Genomic DNA, 17,413 nt, shown 5'->3' with positions numbered 1-17,413 from the left:
TGACGTTCACGAGGGGTCATAGGTTCAAGGTGAAGGGGGGGAGGTTTAACACAGATATCAGAAGGACATATTTTACACAGAGGGTGGTGGGGGCCTGGAATGCGCTGCCAGGCAAGGTGGTGGAGGCGGACACACTGGGAACGTTTAAGACTTATCTAGACAGCCATATGAACGGAGTGGGAATGGAGGGATACAAAAGAATGGTCTAGTTTGGACCAGGGAGCGGCGCGGGCTTGGAGGGCCAAAGGGCCTGTTCCTGTGCTGTATTGTTCTTTGAGTACTGTGCTCAGTTCTGGTCGCCTCATTACAGGAGGGATGTGGGAATGATTGAAAGGGTGCAGAGACGATTTACAAGGATGTTGCCTGGATTGGTTGGCATGCCTTATGAGGATAGGCTGAGGGAGCTCGGTCTTTTCTCCTTGGAGAGACGAAGGATGAGAGGTGACCTGATAGAGGTGTATAAGATGTTGAGAGGTATAGATCGGTTGGATTCTCGGAGGAATTTTCCCAGGGCTGAAATGGCTGCTACGAGAGCACACAGGTTTAAGGTGCTGGGGAGTAGGTACAGAGGAGATGTTAGGAGGAAGTTTTTTACTCAGAGGGTGGTGGGTGAGTGGAATCGGCTGCCGTCAGTGGTGGTGGAGGCAAACTCGATAGAGTCTTTTAAGAGACTTCTGGATGAGTACATGGGGCTTAATAGGATTGAGGGTTATAGGTAAGCCTATATATCAGCCTAGGTAGGGAGGGACATGACCGGCGCAACTTGTGAGCCGAAGGGCCTGTTTGTGCTGTATTTTTTCTATGTTCTATGTTATGGGGGAAAAGCAGGGTTAGGCTATTGAGTTGGATGATCAGCCATGATCGTAGTAATTGCAGAGCAGGTTCGAAGGGCCAAATGGCCTCCTCCTGCTCCTATCTTCTATGTTCCTATGTTTCTATATACATATGCCTTATGCACAACTAGCTGTATGAAGAGAAACAACAACATCAATCTTCCCCACAGTTCACAATGTTTCCAAGTTTTGCAGAATCAGAAAGTTTTGAAATTGTGCCCTATACACCAAGGTTTGGGTTATATATCAGGAAGAGCAAAATCAGGAAGGTCCCAAACTGACCCCCAGGGTACTCCACTATAAACAGTCAGTGAGTAGTACAGAACTTGAGTATTGTTGAATCATTGTTAACCTTGCTGCATTCTCCATGTCAACGTCTCTACCAATTCAGAATCTGATGTGGAGTTGCCGGCTTTGGACTTGGGTAAGCACAGTAAGTAGTCTTACAACACCAGGTTAAAGTCCAACAGGTTTATTTGGTAGCACGAGCTTTCGGGGCACTGCTCCTTCATCAGGTGAGTGCAGGATTTGTTTCACAAACAGGGCATATATAGACACAAACTCAATTACAAGATAATGGTTGGAATGCGAGTCTTAACAGGTAATCAACTCTTTACAGGTGCAGACCTCTTAACCTCTTCAACCTGTGCTTAACCCTCTCTCCACTCACATTGTCTACACCTGTAAAGACTTCATTACCTATTAATACCACACAAACTTTAGAAACATAGGAACATGGGGCGACATGGTACCACAGAGGTTAGCACTGCTGCCTCATGGCGCCAGGAACTTGGATTCGATTCCCAGCTTGGATTCCTGTCTATGAGGAGTTTGCACATTCTCCCTGTGTCTGTGTGGATTTCCTCCGGGTGCTCCGGTTTCCTCCCACAGTTTGAAAGGTTAGGTGCATTGGCCATGCTAAAATTCTCCCTCAGTGTACTCGAACAGGTGCCGGAATGTGGCGACGAGGGGATTTTCACAGTCATTTCATTGCAGTGTTAATGTAAGCCTACTTGTGACACTAATAAATAACCTTTAAATAGGAATTAGGAGCAGAAGTAGGCAAATACAGCCCTTCGACCCTGCTCCGCCATTCAATCAGATCATGGCTGATCTCTCCCTGGTCTCAAATACACCGCCCCACCTGTTCCCCATATCCCTCTTTTATTAGAAATATATCTATCTCCCTCTTGAAACCATTCAACAATTCAGACTCCACCGCGCTATGGGGCAGTGAGTTCCACAAATTCACCACCCTCTGTGAGAAGTAGTTCCTCCTCATCTCAGTTTTAAATCTACCGCCTCTAAACCTATACCTGTGACCTCTTGTTCAAGATTGCCCCATAAGAGGAAACATTTGGTCTACATTTACTTATCAATCCCTTTTAAAATTTTATATACCTTGATCAGATCCCGCTCATCCTTCTAAACTCCAGCGAGTACAAGCCCAAACTGTTTAATCTCTCCTCATATGTCAACCTCTTCATCCCTGGAATCAAGCTGGTGAACCTCCTCTGAACTGCCTCCAATGCCGCAACATCCTTGCTCAAATAATGAGACCAAAACTGGACACAATACTTCAGGTATGGTCTCACCTACACCCTATACAATTGCAACAACACTTCTCTACTTTTATACTCCAGTCCTCTTGCAATAAATGCCAACATCCTATTTGCCTTTTTTATTTGCCTTCATGCTACACCTTGGTATATTGTAAACTAATTGATAGAGATCAATCACTATAATTAGTTAACAACTCCATTATCAAATAGTCATTTGGTGGTACAGAACTGAGTTGGCTGAAAAAAGACATGGGGTGGAATTCTCCCAAAAAGATTCTAAGTGTCAAATTATCATGAAAACTGGAGTAATTCACACTGTTTATTTCAATGGGAGTTCAGAGAAGAATCATATTCTGTGCACTGCCGAGGCCACCAATATCATTAAAAACTAGGGCACAGGACCTATCCCCACTGGAGAGGCTGAAATCAGCGCGCTGAGTGGGCTATTGTGCATGCACCAATCTGTCAGTGCCAAGATCGGCACATGCGCAGTGGCCCCGCACTGATGGCCTCCCGATTGCTGGCCAGCCCCACAACCCCCGCAATGCCGCTCTCCCCCCCCACGACCCGATCGCTGCCCCCCCCCCCCCCCCGACCATTCACGGTCCCAGCCCTGACTACCCCCCACCCCGGTTATGTGTATTATTGTCACATGTATTAGTATTCAATAAAAAGTATCGTTTCTTGCATGCTATACAGACAAAGCATACCGTTCATAGAAAAGGAAAGGAGAGAGTGCAGAATGTAGTATTACAGTCATAGCTAGGGTTTAGAGAAAGATCAACTTAATTCGAGGTGGTGCATTCAAAAGTCTGATGGCAGCAGGGAAGAAGCTGTTCTTGAGTCAGTTGGTACGTGACCTCAGACTTTTGTATCTTTTTCCCGACGGAAGAAGGTAGAAGAGAGAATGTCCGGGGTGCATGGGGTCCTTAATTATGCTGGCTGCTTTTCCAAGGCAGCGGGAAGTCGTATAGATCCCAGATGCCCTATGAAGGGCACAGCACATTTTCAATGTTCCGCTTGTTGCAACTTGCAGTACCTGTATGTATATTAAATGCGCAAGTCTAACAAATGGTAGGCGTCATTTGTTCCCCAGTTACAATAAATCCATTGTTGTGTCCCTTTTACCCTTCACACAAACAAGGAACTCTAACCACATTTGCCAACATCCTTTAATCTGTTGGATCCAGACACACAGAGAAAAATGATGGTTCACAAGTCCCAGAGTCCAGAATCAACAGTCCAATGGGGCATTCTTCATGGAGGTTGGTGGGCTGAAGAGTGTTGTAGAATTAACTATTCTGGTGATGTTGACTTCACGCAATGAGATAGGCACGCAGAGATGAATCAATTTAAAACTAACAGGCAGGCCACACTGACGGAAGTCTGACTCAGGTTGGACACCTGGCCTCATCTGCACCGCCTCTGCTGGAAATTCTAGCACATTGTCCACAATGGATTCATCTCTGCGTGCCTATCTCATTGTGTGAAGTCAACATCACCGGAATAGTTAATTCTACAACACTGGTGTTCAGCCCACCAACCTCCCTGAAGAATACCTCATTAGACTGTTGGTTCTGGACTCTGGGACTTGTGAACCAACATATTTCTCTGTGGTGTCTGGATTACAAAACCTTATTTCCTCCACCTCTCTCTTTACTAGCACACTGCATAGAGTGTATTATTCTTCAGCCAATATGTTTGACTGTTATTTATTTGTTATTGTCACAAGTCAGCTTACATTAACACTGCAATGAAGTTACTGTGAAAATCTCCTAGTCACCACACTCCGGCGCCTGTTCGGGTACACCGAGGGAGAATTTAGCATAGCCTAACCAGCACGTCTTTCGGACTGTGGGAGGAAACCGGAGCACCTGGAGGAAACCCATGCAAACACGGGGAGAACGTGCAGACTCCACACAGACAGTGACCCAAGCGGGAATCAAACCAGGGACCCTGGCACCATGAGACAGCAGTCCTAACCACTTGTTGTATGATATGATTCATGTGCATACCGTTACAATCAGGTTAGGGACCAGGTAAAGTAGACAAAGTTTGAAATTCCACTTCAAGAGTAAAACCCAAGATTCCACGATTTTAAACAAACAAAATAAACTTTATTGTAAAAAATCAGCAAAGTAAGTTTGACTTGACACAGTGTGACAGGCATGCATAGAAGAATCAATTGGTGACAATATGCTAGAATTTCCAGCAGAGACAACCTACAATTTCTACCTTGTACCCCGACAGGACGTAAATATGAACTAACAGGCAAATTATGGCTAAACACATCCCACAGCACATTAAATGACAGATGCAACCAAGAAAGGTCCCACAGATTTCTTAGAAACCCACTTAGTGACAACCATAAATTACAAATTCTTATTAAAACTATCTCCCTCATGAAGAATTTCAACTCCTCACTTTCAAACCTCTTGCCTCTGAATTCCCTCAGATTGCTCTGACTTGAGCTGCCTCAACAAACATTCACTCCCGTAGTTCAGTCTCCTCTCCTGAGACTGTGTTCCACAGGATTCACAAAACTACTCTAATTACCATGAATTATCCAGGGAGATTAGTGCTCTAATTACCATTAGTTAGCTTGGGGGAGGCTAATTAGCACAATTACAACTCTTTTGTGGACCATTGTCCCTGGGTCTCTCCAAATTTCAGTCTCGCCTCTGAACTGAGCTCCCTATGGCTTTTCTGAGCCCTAACTCTCTCCGGCATGGAACCAGCAACCTTCTGCTGCTTTCTTAGCTCCCCAGAACCCTGAATTCTAACTGCACAGAACAGCTGAAAACCACACGAGGCCCAAACCACAACTCTCAGCTATACTAACAACTCCCAGGTCTTCCCTGAGTCTAAACTGCCTGCAGCCTGCTAACACACATGCCTTTTCAGTATCGGACTAGAGAACATTCTTAAACTCCACCAGCTCCATGATAACAGAGCCCAATGTTGTTCTGATATCTAGGGCAGTCACTCTCACCTCTCTTTTGGAATTCAGCTCTTTTGTCCATGTTTGGACCAGGAGCTGAATGGCCCTGATCCTTTGGAAACTCAGTCGATTTCAGGTAAGCGCCTCATGTTTACATCCTGGGTACCTAGTCTCTTGGAACCAACAAGCCAATAAATTATTTTTCAAATGAAATGAGACAAAATTTGTTGTGGACTGGGGAATGTCAATGGATGTTATTTATATGAACTTCCAGAAAGCATTTAATAATGTCCCTGCTAAGAGACTGTGAACTAAAATTTGAGCCCATAAAATTGAAGACAAATTATTAGCATGATCAGGAAACTAGCAAAGTGGAAGGAGAGAGGGAGTAGAGATAAAGAGCAGTTATGCTAATTGACAGGATGTGGCTCGTGATGTTCCGCAATAATGGTTTTGGGACACAACTATTCACTACTTATTAATAACTTGGATTATGGGATAGGAAACCACATATCCAAAAATGTGAATGACACAAAGATAAGCAGCATTGTACGCAGTTTAGATAGAAGCGTGAAACTACAAAGAGATATTGATCGTTTAAATCAATTGGCAAAACTGTGTAAATGGATTTCAGTAATGGCAAATGTGAGGTCAACCACATTGGACCTAAAAAGGATAAAGCCAAATGGTGAAAAACCAGAAATAATGGGAGGGTTTAAGAAGTTTGCAAGTGCTGGCACACAAAGGTAGGCAAACAAAATGTCATGAACAGGTACAGAAAATAAACAAAGACAAATGGAATGCTGGTCTTTACATTGAGAAAACTGATACAAAGCCTTGTCTGGGCCACATCTGGTGTACAGTGAGCAATTCTGAGCACCACACCTTGACCTTAGTAGCATGGATTTACATAGAACATAGAACAGTACAGCACAGAACAGGCCCTTCGGCCCACGATGTTGTGCCGAGCTTTATCTGAAACCAAGATCAAGCTATCCCACTCCCTATCATCCTGGTGTGCTCCATGTGCCTATCCAATAACCGTTTAAATGTTCCTAAAGTGTCTGACTCCACTATCACTGCAGGCAGTCCATTCCACACCCCAACCACTCTCTGTGTAAAGAACCTACCTCTGATATCCTTCCTGTATCTCCCACCACGAACCCTGGACTCCAAGGGGTAAGTAACAAGGAAACATTAAATAAAAACCGGTTGCAATCCCTGTAATTTAGATGGTAAAGGGGTGATTTGATGGCTGTTTTCAAGATATTAAGGGGAACAGATAGGATAGATAATGAGAAACTGTTTCTGCTGGTTAGAGCAACTAGAACCAGATTTGATCAAATGTTACGCTTAAAACTAAGATGGATAGAGTTTTGTTATCCAAAGATATTAAGGGATATGCAGCCATATGGAGTTAGGTCTTGAATCCGTCATATCCATAACATCCAAGATCCCAATAAATGGTGCAACAGGCTCGAGAGGCTAAACAGTCTTCTTCTGTTCCTATGTTCCGAGACACTTCGGATGAAATTGCACCCACCAACAATTTGAAATGCTTTAGCAATGAAAGCATCCTTTCTGGATATATCACAGCTTGGTATGGCAACTGCTCTGATCAAGACCACAAGAAACTACAAAGGGTTGCAAACGTAACCCAGTCCAACATGCAAACCAGCCTCCCATCCATTGACTCTGTCTACACTTCCCGTAGCCTCGGAAAAGCAGCCAGCATAATCAAGGACCCCACACATCCCAGTCATACTCTCTTTCACCTTCTTCAGTCGGAAAAAAGATACAGAAGTCTGAGAACACATACCAATTGACTCAAGAACAGCTTCTTCCCTGCTGCCATCAGACTTTTGAATGGACCTATCATATATTAAGCTGATCTTTCTCTTCACCCTACTTGTGACTGCAACACTATATTCTGCACCCTATCCTTTCCTTCTCCCCTATGTACTCTATGAACGGTATGTTTGCCTGTACAGCACGCAAGAAACAATACTTTTCACTGTATCCCAATACGTGACAATTAAACAAATACAGAGTGAAATTTAAACACAAATAGTAATTTCTACATGAGTGTTAAGTTTTCTCTTCAATTCTATGAAAGTAAAGTTATTAAAATTAAGTTACGCCTTGTGCTTTTCAGGAATATCCCAAAGTTCTGCTTATTATCTCATCTCTTAGAAAGCACAACAGTGTCTCCAATAAACATGCAGTGAAAATTCATTATGGAGCTTTGTCACATCTTGTTAATAGGAACAGGGGTAGGTCACTCCTAAATATTGATAACCTCAGTTTAATCAATGTACTTAAAAACTAAGAAAACAACATTGCAGTGTTTTCAGAATGAGCAAAATTAGAGATCTTCAATATTACAAATAGGATTCTAAAGGTTGTGGTCATATTTGTAAGTTAGCCACTAATATGGAAGAAGACTCGGACAAAATTCAAACCAATAAGTGGTAACATTTGCGCCACACATTTGCCAGGCAATAGCCATCTCCAAAAAGAGAAGATCCAACCATCTCCTCTTGACATTCAATGGGATTATCAACATCCTGGGGTTTACCATTGACAAGAATTTAACTGGACCAAACATATAAGTACTGTGATCAGAGGCTAGGAATTCTGCAGAGATTAACTCACCTCCTAACTCCCAAAGCCTGTCCATTATCTCCAAGGCACAAGTTAGGAGTGTGATGGAATACTCTCCACTACCCTGGATGAGCGTAGCTCCAACTGCAGTCAAGAAGCTCAACACCATCAGAACAAAGCAGCCCACTTGATTGGCATCCTATCCACCACCTTCCACATCCACTCCCCCCACAACTGATGCACAGTGGCAAACTCATCAAGACTCCTTCCTGAAACCCATGACGTTGACCATCTAGAAGGTTAAGGGCAGCTGATGCATGGGAACACTACCTGCAAATTCCCCTCCACGCCACACACCATCCTGACACAGAATAATATCGTCATTCCTTCACTCTCACTGGATCAAAATCCTGGAACTCCCTCCCTAACAGCACTGTGAGTTTACCTACACCACATGGTCTTCAGCAGTTCAAGGCAGCAGCTCACCACCATCTTCGCAAGGACAATTGGGGATGGCAACAAATGTTGACCTAGCCAGCGACACCCACATCCCATGAATATATTTTTAAATCCAATAAGGACTTCAGCAGAAATTTCTTTACCCAGTGTGATGAGAATGTGAGACTCACCACCACAAAAAGTTGCTGAGGCGAATAGTATAGATGCATTTAAGGGGAAACTAGTGAAGCTTAAGTGAGAAAACAACAGAAGGCATACTGGTAGGGTTAAAATTGAATGGAAGGAGGCTCCTGCGGAGCATAAACACCAGAACAGGCCGAACATTTCTCTGCTGTAAATACTATGTAAAATCAAATAGAATGAACTACTTTGAAGTGAAGTGTTATGTGGGTAAACGTGATTATCACTCACAGCTAGATCCTGAAAACAGTAAACTAGACTTGTTTTTTCAAAATGAGGGCAAAGTCATGGTGATAACTCTAGCTTAACAACATAGAAACACAGGGGCGGCACAGTGGTTAGCACTGCTGCCTCACAGCGCCAGGGACCCGGAGTTCGATTCCCGGCTTGGGTCAGTGTGTGTGGAGTCTGCACGTTCTCCGTGTCTGCGTGGGTTTCTTCCGGGTGCACCGGTTTCCTTCCGCAGTCAAAAAGATGTGCTGGTTAGGTGCATTGACGATGCTAAATTCTCCCTCAGTGTACCCGAACAGGTGCCGAAGTGTGGCAACTCGGGGATTTTCACAGTAACTTCATTGCAGTGTTATTGTAAGCCTACTTGTGACACTAATAAATAAACTTTAAACATAGAAACTAGAAGCACAAGTAATAATCTGTCTTCCTATTATTGCTACCAAAGTGGATAACCTCACATCGATCCACATTATCCTGCATCTGCCATGCAGATGCCCACACACTCAGCCTGTCCAAATCACAGAAACATCTCTGCATCCTCCTCACAGCTCATCTTCCCACCCAACTTTGTATCATCTGCAAATTTGGAGATAATACATTCAGTTCCCTCTTCCAAATCATTAATATATAATGTGAACAGTTGGGGTCCTAGCACGGATCCCTGCAGAACCCCACTAGTCACTGCCTACGAATCAGAAAAAGACCCAGTTATGCCAACTCTTTATTTCCTATCTGCTAACCAGCTCCACGAAAGAACAGATAAATCCTTAAATACAAATCCAACTGCAGTACTTAATGCGAAATGTTAGTATGCTGGGGAGGAAGAAATAAAAAGAAATTTGACGAAGAGATCCCAGTTCAGAAATTATTCCAAGTACAGGAACACATCCCATAATTACTCACCATGACTATAATCAACATATTCCTGTCATTTTGAATACATGGTCGGGTTCGCCTCAATCTCCTTGGATAATATTATCTATGATGTGGAGATGCCGGTGTTGGACTGGGGTAAACACAGTAAGAGTTTTAACAACACCAGGTTAAAGTCCAACAGGTTTATTTGGTAGCAAATGCCATTAGCTTTCGGAGCGCTGCTCCTTCGTCAGATGGAGTGGATATCTGCTCTCAAACAAGACACACAGAGACACAAACTCAAGTTACAGAATACTGATTAGAATGTGAATCTTTACAGCTGATCAAGTCTTAAAGATACAGACAATGAGTGGAGAGAGCATTAGGCACAGGTTAAAGAGATGTGTATTGTCTCCAGACAGGGCAGCCAATGAGATTCTGCAAGTCCAAGCAAGCTGTGGGGGTTACCGATAGTGTGACATGAACCCAAGATCCCGGTTTAGGCCGTTCTCATGTGTGCGGAACTTGGCTATCAGTTTCTGCTCAGCGACTCTGCGCTGTCTTGTGTCGTGAGGGCCGCCTTGGAGAATGTTTACCCGAAGATCAGAGGTCGAATGCCCGTGACCGCTGAAGTGCTCCCCCACTGAAAGAGAGCAGTCTTGCTTGGTGATTGTCGAGCAGTGTTCATTCATCCATTGTCGTAGTGTCTGCATGGTTTCCCCAATGTACCATGCCCAGGACATCCTTTCCTCCAGCGTATCAGGTAGACAACGTTGGCCGAGTTGCAAGTGTCGGTACCGTGTACCTGGTAGATGGTGTTCTCATGTGAGATGATGGCATCTGTGTCAATGATCCGACACGTCTTGCAGAGGTTGCTGTGGCAGGGTTGTGTGGTGTCGTGGTCACTGTTCTCCTGAAGGCTGGGTAGTTTGCTGCGGACAATGGTCTGTTTGAGGTTGTGTGGCTGTTTGAAGGCAAGAAGTAGGGGTGTGGGGATGGTCTTGGCGAGATATTCATCTTCATCAATGACATGTTGAAGGCTCCCGAAGAGATGCCGTAGTTGATGTCATCATATAGTTGTTTCAGTGATTGTTCACCATGAGTCCAAAGGAAGAAAATGTCATCGATGTATCTAGGGGTGTGGGGATGGTCTTGGCGAGATATTCATCTTCATCAATTACATGTTGAAGGCTCCGGAAGAGATGCCGTAGCTTCTCCGCTCCGGGGAAGTACTGGACGACGAAGGGTACTCTGTCCACCGTGTCCCGTGTTTTTGTCTTCTGAGGAGGTCGGTGCAGTTTTTCGCTGTGGCACGTCAGAACTGTCGATCGATGAGTCGAACGCCATATCCTGTTCTTATGAGGGCATCTTTCAGAGTCTGGAGGTGTCTGTTGCAATCCTCCTCATCTGAGCAGATCCTGTGTATACGGAGGGCTTGTCCGTAGGGGATGGCTTCTTTAACGTGTTTAGGGTGGAAGCTGGAGAAGTGGAGCATCGTGAGGTTATCCGTGGGCTTGCGGTACAGTGAGGTGCTGAGGTGACCGTCCTTAATGGAAATGCGTGTGTCCAAGAATGCAGCCGATTCCGGAGAGTAGTCCATGGTGAATCTTATGGTGGGATGGAACTTGTTGATGTCATCATATAGTTGTTTCAGTGATTGTTCACCATGAGTCCAAAGGAAGAAAATGTCATCGATGTATCTAGTGTATAGCATCGGATGAAGGTCCTGTGCGGTGAAGAAGTCTTTTTCGAACCTGTGCATGAAGATGTTGGCATATTGAGGTGCGAATTTGGTCCCCATGGTTGTTCCGTGTGTCTGGATGAAGAACTGGTTGTTGAAGGAGAAGACATTGTAGTCCAGGATGAAGCAGATGAGTTGTAAAATTGCATCTGGAAACTGGCAGTTGTCGGCATTGAGTACTGAGGCCGTTGCAGCAATGCCATCATCGTGGGGGATGTTGGAGTTCCGCACACGAGGACGGCATAAACCGGGATCTTGGGTTCATGTCACACTATCGGTAACCCCCACAGCTTGCCTGGACTTGCAGAATCTCACTGGCTGTCCTGTCTGGAGACAATACACATTTCTTTAACCTGTGCCTAATGCTCTCTCCACTCACATTCTCTGCATCTTTAAAACTTGATTAGCTGTAAAGATTTGCATTCTAATCAGTATTCTGTAACTTGAGTTTGTGTCTCTGTATGCCCTGTTTGAGAGCAGATATCCACTCCATCTGACGAAGGAGCAGCGCTCCGAAAGCTAATGGCATTTGCTATCAAATAAACCTGTTGGACTTTAACCTGGTGTTGTTAAAACTATTATCTAGACATATTTATGCGAGTCGAAATAACTCTCATTACTTACATGCTAATAATACGCGCTCAAACTTGTGTATATATACATAAATAAATTTCCCCTGTTCATAAATGACTTTGTCAGACCTGTACTCTAAATATTTTCCACTTTATAATCCATTCCTCCTCTTCCATAAAGTTTCTCCTGGCTGAGTGTAGATGTTGGTTGAATTCTCAGAGGGATATTGTTGGGGGAATGGGATTAGTGAGGGAGGGTGGATGGTTTAGCAGGTGGTTTACTGGATAGCTTAGTGGATGGTTTAGAGAATGGTTTACTGGATAGTTTAGAGAATGGTTTAGTCGGTAGTTTAGCGAGTTGTTTAGCAGATGGTTCAGTGTATAGTTTAGCAGATGGTTCAGTACATAGTTTAGTGGATGGTTTTGTCAGTATTTTAGTGGATGGTTTAGCGGATAGTCTAGTCAGTAGTTTAGCAGATGGCTTGGTGGATGGTTTAGCGGATGATTTAGTCAGTATTTTAGTGGATGGTTTAGTAAATGTTTAGCGGATGATTTAGTCAGTATTTTAGTGCATGGTTTTGTGGGTATTTTAGCAGATGGTTTAGTGAATGGTTTAGCGGACAGTATAGTCGGTGGTTTAGTGGATAGTTTGGTGGATGGTTTAGTCAGCAATTTAGTGGATGGTTTAGTGCATGGTTTAGTGGGTGGTTTAGCAGATGGTTTAGCGGCTGGCTTAGAGAATGGTTTCGTCGGTAGTTTAGCGGATGGTTTAGTGAATGGTTTAGCGGATAGTTTGGTGGATGGTTTGGTCGGTAGTTTAGCTGATGGCTTAGTCGGTAGTTTAGCGGATGATTTAGTCGGTAGTTTAGCGGATGGTTTCGTTGGTGGTTTAGTGGATGGTTTAGTCGGTAGTTTAGCTGATGGCTTAGTCGGTAGTTTAGCGGATGGTTTAGTCGGTAGTTTAGCTGATGGCTTAGTCGGTAGTTTAGCGGATGGTTTAGTCGGTAGTTTAGCGGGTGGTTTAGTCGCTAGTTTAGCGGATGGTTTAGTCGGTAGTTTAGCGGATGGTTTAGTCGGTGGTTTAGCGGATGGTTTAGTCGCTAGTTTAGCGGTTGGTTTAGTCGGTAGTTTAGTAGGTAGTTTAGCAGATGATTTAGTCGGTAGTTTAGCAGATGATTTAGTCGGTAGTTTAGCGGATGGTTTAGTCGGTAGTTTAGCAGTTGGTTTAGTCAGTGGTTTAGCGGATTGTTTAGTCGGTAGTTTAGCGGTTGGTTTAGTCGGTGGTTTAGCAGGTGGTTTAGTCAGTGGTTTAGTCGATGGTTTAGCGGATGGTTTAGTCGGTAGTTTAGCGGTTGGTTTAGTCAGTGGTTTAGTCGGTAGTTTAGCGGGTGGTTTAGTCGGTAGTTTAGCGGATGGTTTAGTCGATGGTTTAGCGGGTGGTTTAGTCGGTAGTTTAGCGGATGGTTTAGTCGGTAGTTTAGCGGGTGGTTTAGTCGGTAGTTTAGCGGATGATTTAGTCGGTAGTTTAGCGGGTGGTTTAGTCGGTAGTTTAGCGGATGGTTTAGTCAGTAGTTTAGCGGGTGGTTTAGTCGGTGGTTTAGCGGATGGTTTAGTCAGTGGTTTAGCGGATGGTTTAGTCAGTGGTTTAGCGGATGGTTTAGTCGGTGGTTTAGCGGGTGGTTTAGTCGGTACTTGAGCGGATGGTTTAGTCGGTAGTTTAGCGGGTGGTTTAGCGGGTGGTTTAGTCGGTACTTGAGCGGATGGTTTAGTCGGTAGTTTAGCGGGTGGTTTAGTGGGTGGTTTAGTCGCACAGACACTGTTGCACTCAGACATTCGCTAAGCAGTTGGCATTGCCCAGGGTCTGGGAGCTCACTCACATTGCAAAGCCCGGAGGGCCCGCTTCCAGCTGGGGGTGTCCACCGGCTCAGAGAGCGCCCGCCCGGGCCCGAACCCGGTACCGGTACCGCTCCGCTGCTGTCCCCGGGGGGAGATCCGCCCGCTCCCGCCGCCCCTATCCTGTCTCTCCGTCTCCGTCTCCGCCGCCGCCGCTCTGACTGGAAAACCCTCCGGGAACGATGGAGGGGAGCGGGAGCGCGCGGCCGCGGGTACCCGGCCCTCCAGCGCGCGCGCACGACCCTCTCGCCCGCTCAGAGCGAACGTTGGAGCCGCGCGAGGCTCAGATTCAAATAGAGACCCTGACCTCAGGGGAGACCCTCAAATCCTCAGAGTGAGTCCCTCATGGAGTGACCCTCAAACCTCCTGAGTGTGAGCCTCAGGGAGCGATCCTCAGAGTGAATCCCAAAGGGAGAGTCCCTCAAAACCCTCTGATTGAGTCCCTCAGGGAGAGACCCTCAGAGTCTCCCTCAGGGTCAGACCTAGAGTCCCTCAACCCCTCAGAGAGACACCCTCACTGAGAGTCCCACATAACCTTCGAGAGAGACACTGACTGACATCCTGAGAGTGTCCCTCAGGGTAAAACCCTCAAACCTTCAGAGTGAGTCCCCCAGAGAGACCTTCAAACTCTCAGAGTGTCCCTAAAGCCTCAGAGAGACACCCTCATGAGAGTCAGCCACTACCTCCGAAAGAGGGAATCCCTCAATACCTCAGAAAGAGACACTCAGAGAAAGTCCTTGAGAGTTTTCCTCAAACCCTCAGACAGAGTCCCTCAGGGAGAGACCCTCAAACCCTCAGCGAGGGAACCTTAAATTCTCAGAGGAGAGAGAGCCTCAGAAAAGACCCTCAGGGAGAGACCTGAGTCCCTCAAAGATAGACCCTCAATGAGAGTCACCCACTACCTCAGAGAATCCTTCAAAACCCGGGAGACCGTCAAACACTCAGAGAGAATGCCTCAGAGAGTTCTCTCACAGAGAGACCCTCAAATCCACAGAACGAATCCCTCAAGGAGAGACCTCAGTTCTTCAGAGAGACACTCTGAGAGTGAGACCCTCAGTGAGAGTTCTCAAACCTTCTGGAGAGACCCTCAAGTCCTCTGCAAAGACCCTCAGTCCCTCTGGGAGAGACCTCAGTGAGAGTCCCTCAGGAGAGACTTTCTGTCCCTGAGTGGGAGACCCTCAGTTAGAGGCTCTTAGAGACTGGCTGGGAGCGTGGTGGAGGCGGGATGTCTCACATCCTTTAAAAAGTACCTGGATGAGTACTTGGCACACCATAACATTCACAGCTATGGGTTAAGTGCTGGCAAGTGGGATTAGGTGGGCAGGTCAGGGCCTTTCATGCGTTGGTGCGGACTTGATGGGTTGAAGTGCCCCTTCTGCACTGTAGTATTCTGTGACCCTCAATAGAGTGGATGATGACACTCTTCTTATGGTCCATTCTGACAAGTGGATTTTTGAACTTTCGGATCCATCACTAAATGTCAACGAAATAGCAACCGAACGGCCTTAATGGGCCTCCCAGTCAATGGAGCAAAATTAAAAATCAAAGCAATCACAACAGTCCCTCTCAAGGCCAAGCATTCTGAAGATCAAACCCTGGAACTTGGATCTGCCAACTGAATATTGAAGGTCTCTCGTTGGCCAAATGTGACTACCTGGAAAAGATACTGAGAACAAAAAAACATTGATATCCTTGCATTACAGGAAACATGTCGCTAATGATGAGCAAGCACAACATTACAAGATCTATGGACCCTCAAACCCTCAGTGAGAGACCCTCAAACTCCTATTCATAGACCCCAACCTGTCAGTGAGAGACAAATGCTCATTCAGAGACCCCAGTCTCTCAGTGACAGTGGCCTCAGTCAGAGTCCCTCATACTCTCAGAGATCCCTGTCAGAGAGCCTCAAACTGTTCGTGCAAACCCTCTGACCCTCAGTAAATGACTGTCAGACTCTTAGTGGGAAATTCTCAGTGATAGACCCACATCTCTCAGTGACAGTCCCTCAGACTCACACTCAAAGATCCTCAGGACCAACCTTCAGTGACAATCTCAGATCATCAGTTACTGAGACAAGCATTTTATTCCAGATAAATTAATTAATTGAGTTATTTCCTCCAGTTGCCATGGTGAGATTTTAATTAATGTCTCCTGAGCATTAATCCAGCCTCTGCATTGCTAATTCAGTCACGTTACAACTATGCACCAAGGCTCTCAACTACAAACCCACAATAAGAGACAGTTAATGAGAAACTCTCACAGAACGACCGTCAGTGAGAGATCTTCATAGACAAATCATCGTATGGACTTTATATAGACTGTATAAATTAAATTGGCAAAAGATGTCTGGAGGATGAGTTGGTAGGATTCTTTCTCAACCACTTTCTAGAACCACATCCGTGGAACAAACTAGCAATAAATCAAACAAAGTGCTGAAAATATTCAGCAGTTCTGACAGAATCTGTGAAGAGAGAAACAGAGTTAACGTTTTGAGTCAAATATGACTTATAGAGTCATAGAGGTTTACAGCATGGAAACAAGTCCTTCAGCCCAACTTGTCCATGCCGCCCCTTTTTTTAACCCCTAAGCTAGTCCCAATTGCCCGCGTTTGGCCCATATCCCTCTTTACCCATTTTACCCATGTAACTGTCTAAACGCTTTTTAAAAGACAAAATTGTACCCACCTCTACTACTACCTCTGACAGCTTGTTCCAGACGCTCATCACCCTCTATGTGAAAAAATTGCCTCTCTGGACCCTTTTGTATCTCTCCCCTCTCACCTTAAATCTATGTCCTCTAGTTTTAAACTCCCCTACCTTTGGGAAAAGATATTGACTATCTAGCTGATCTATGCCCCTCATTATTTTATAGACCTCTATGAGCCTCCTACGCTCCAGAGAAAAAAGTCCCAGTCTATCCAGCCTCTCCTTGTAACTCAAACCTTCAGAACTAGGGATAAAGCTGTTCACGGTCTTGTATTGTATAATGACGCAGGATTGATATGCAATAGCAAAAGATGCTCTGGGAAAAGGTGATTATAATTAAGATCTAAATGTATAAGGTGGTGGAAGGGTGCCAACCAAACAGGGTGCTTTATCCTGGATGATGTTGAGCTTCTTGAGTATTGTTGAAGCTGCACTCATCCAGCTAAGTCTCGATTATGCACTCCCGACTTATGCCTTGTAGATGGTGGACAGGCTTTGGGGAGTCAGGAGGTGAGTTACTCTCCACAGAATTTCTAGCCATCAAACTGCTCTTGTAGCCACAGTGTTGAAATGGCTAGTTCAGTTCCACTTCTGGTCAATGGTGACTCCGTTGATGTTGATAGTGGGGAGTCAGTAATGGTCATGCCATTGAATGTTAAGGGGAGATGATTAGATTCACTCTTGCTGAAAATAGTTATTGCCACTTGTGGGGCATGGATGTTATTTGCAACTTATCAGCCCAAGCCTGGAAATTGTCCAGTTCTTGCTGCATATGGCACAGAAAGACTCAGTAACTGAGGACACTACCCTGAGAAACACCTACAGCATTGTTCTAGG

At 45.1% G+C, this 17,413-nt stretch overlaps 1 protein-coding gene across 2 annotated transcripts in view; it reads right to left on the bottom strand.

Moving 5' to 3' along the window:
- lifra (LIF receptor subunit alpha a) overlaps nt 1-14,051 on the bottom strand; it is a 222,714-nt gene extending 208,663 nt beyond the window's left edge. For both annotated transcript variants that reach the window (XM_078215241.1, XM_078215244.1), the window contains exon 1: nt 13,856-14,051. The gene's annotated coding sequence lies outside the window, so the exon portion shown is untranslated. The remainder of the gene's footprint in view (nt 1-13,855) is intronic.
- Nucleotides 14,052-17,413: the final 3,362 nt, after the last annotated feature.

Source organism: Mustelus asterias, chromosome 6 (assembly GCF_964213995.1).
Source record: "Mustelus asterias chromosome 6, sMusAst1.hap1.1, whole genome shotgun sequence".
In the NCBI taxonomy this organism is placed as follows: Eukaryota; Metazoa; Chordata; class Chondrichthyes; order Carcharhiniformes; family Triakidae; genus Mustelus; species Mustelus asterias.
Note: the sequence above shows the minus strand (reverse complement) of the source record. Positions and strands in the feature narration are given on the sequence as shown.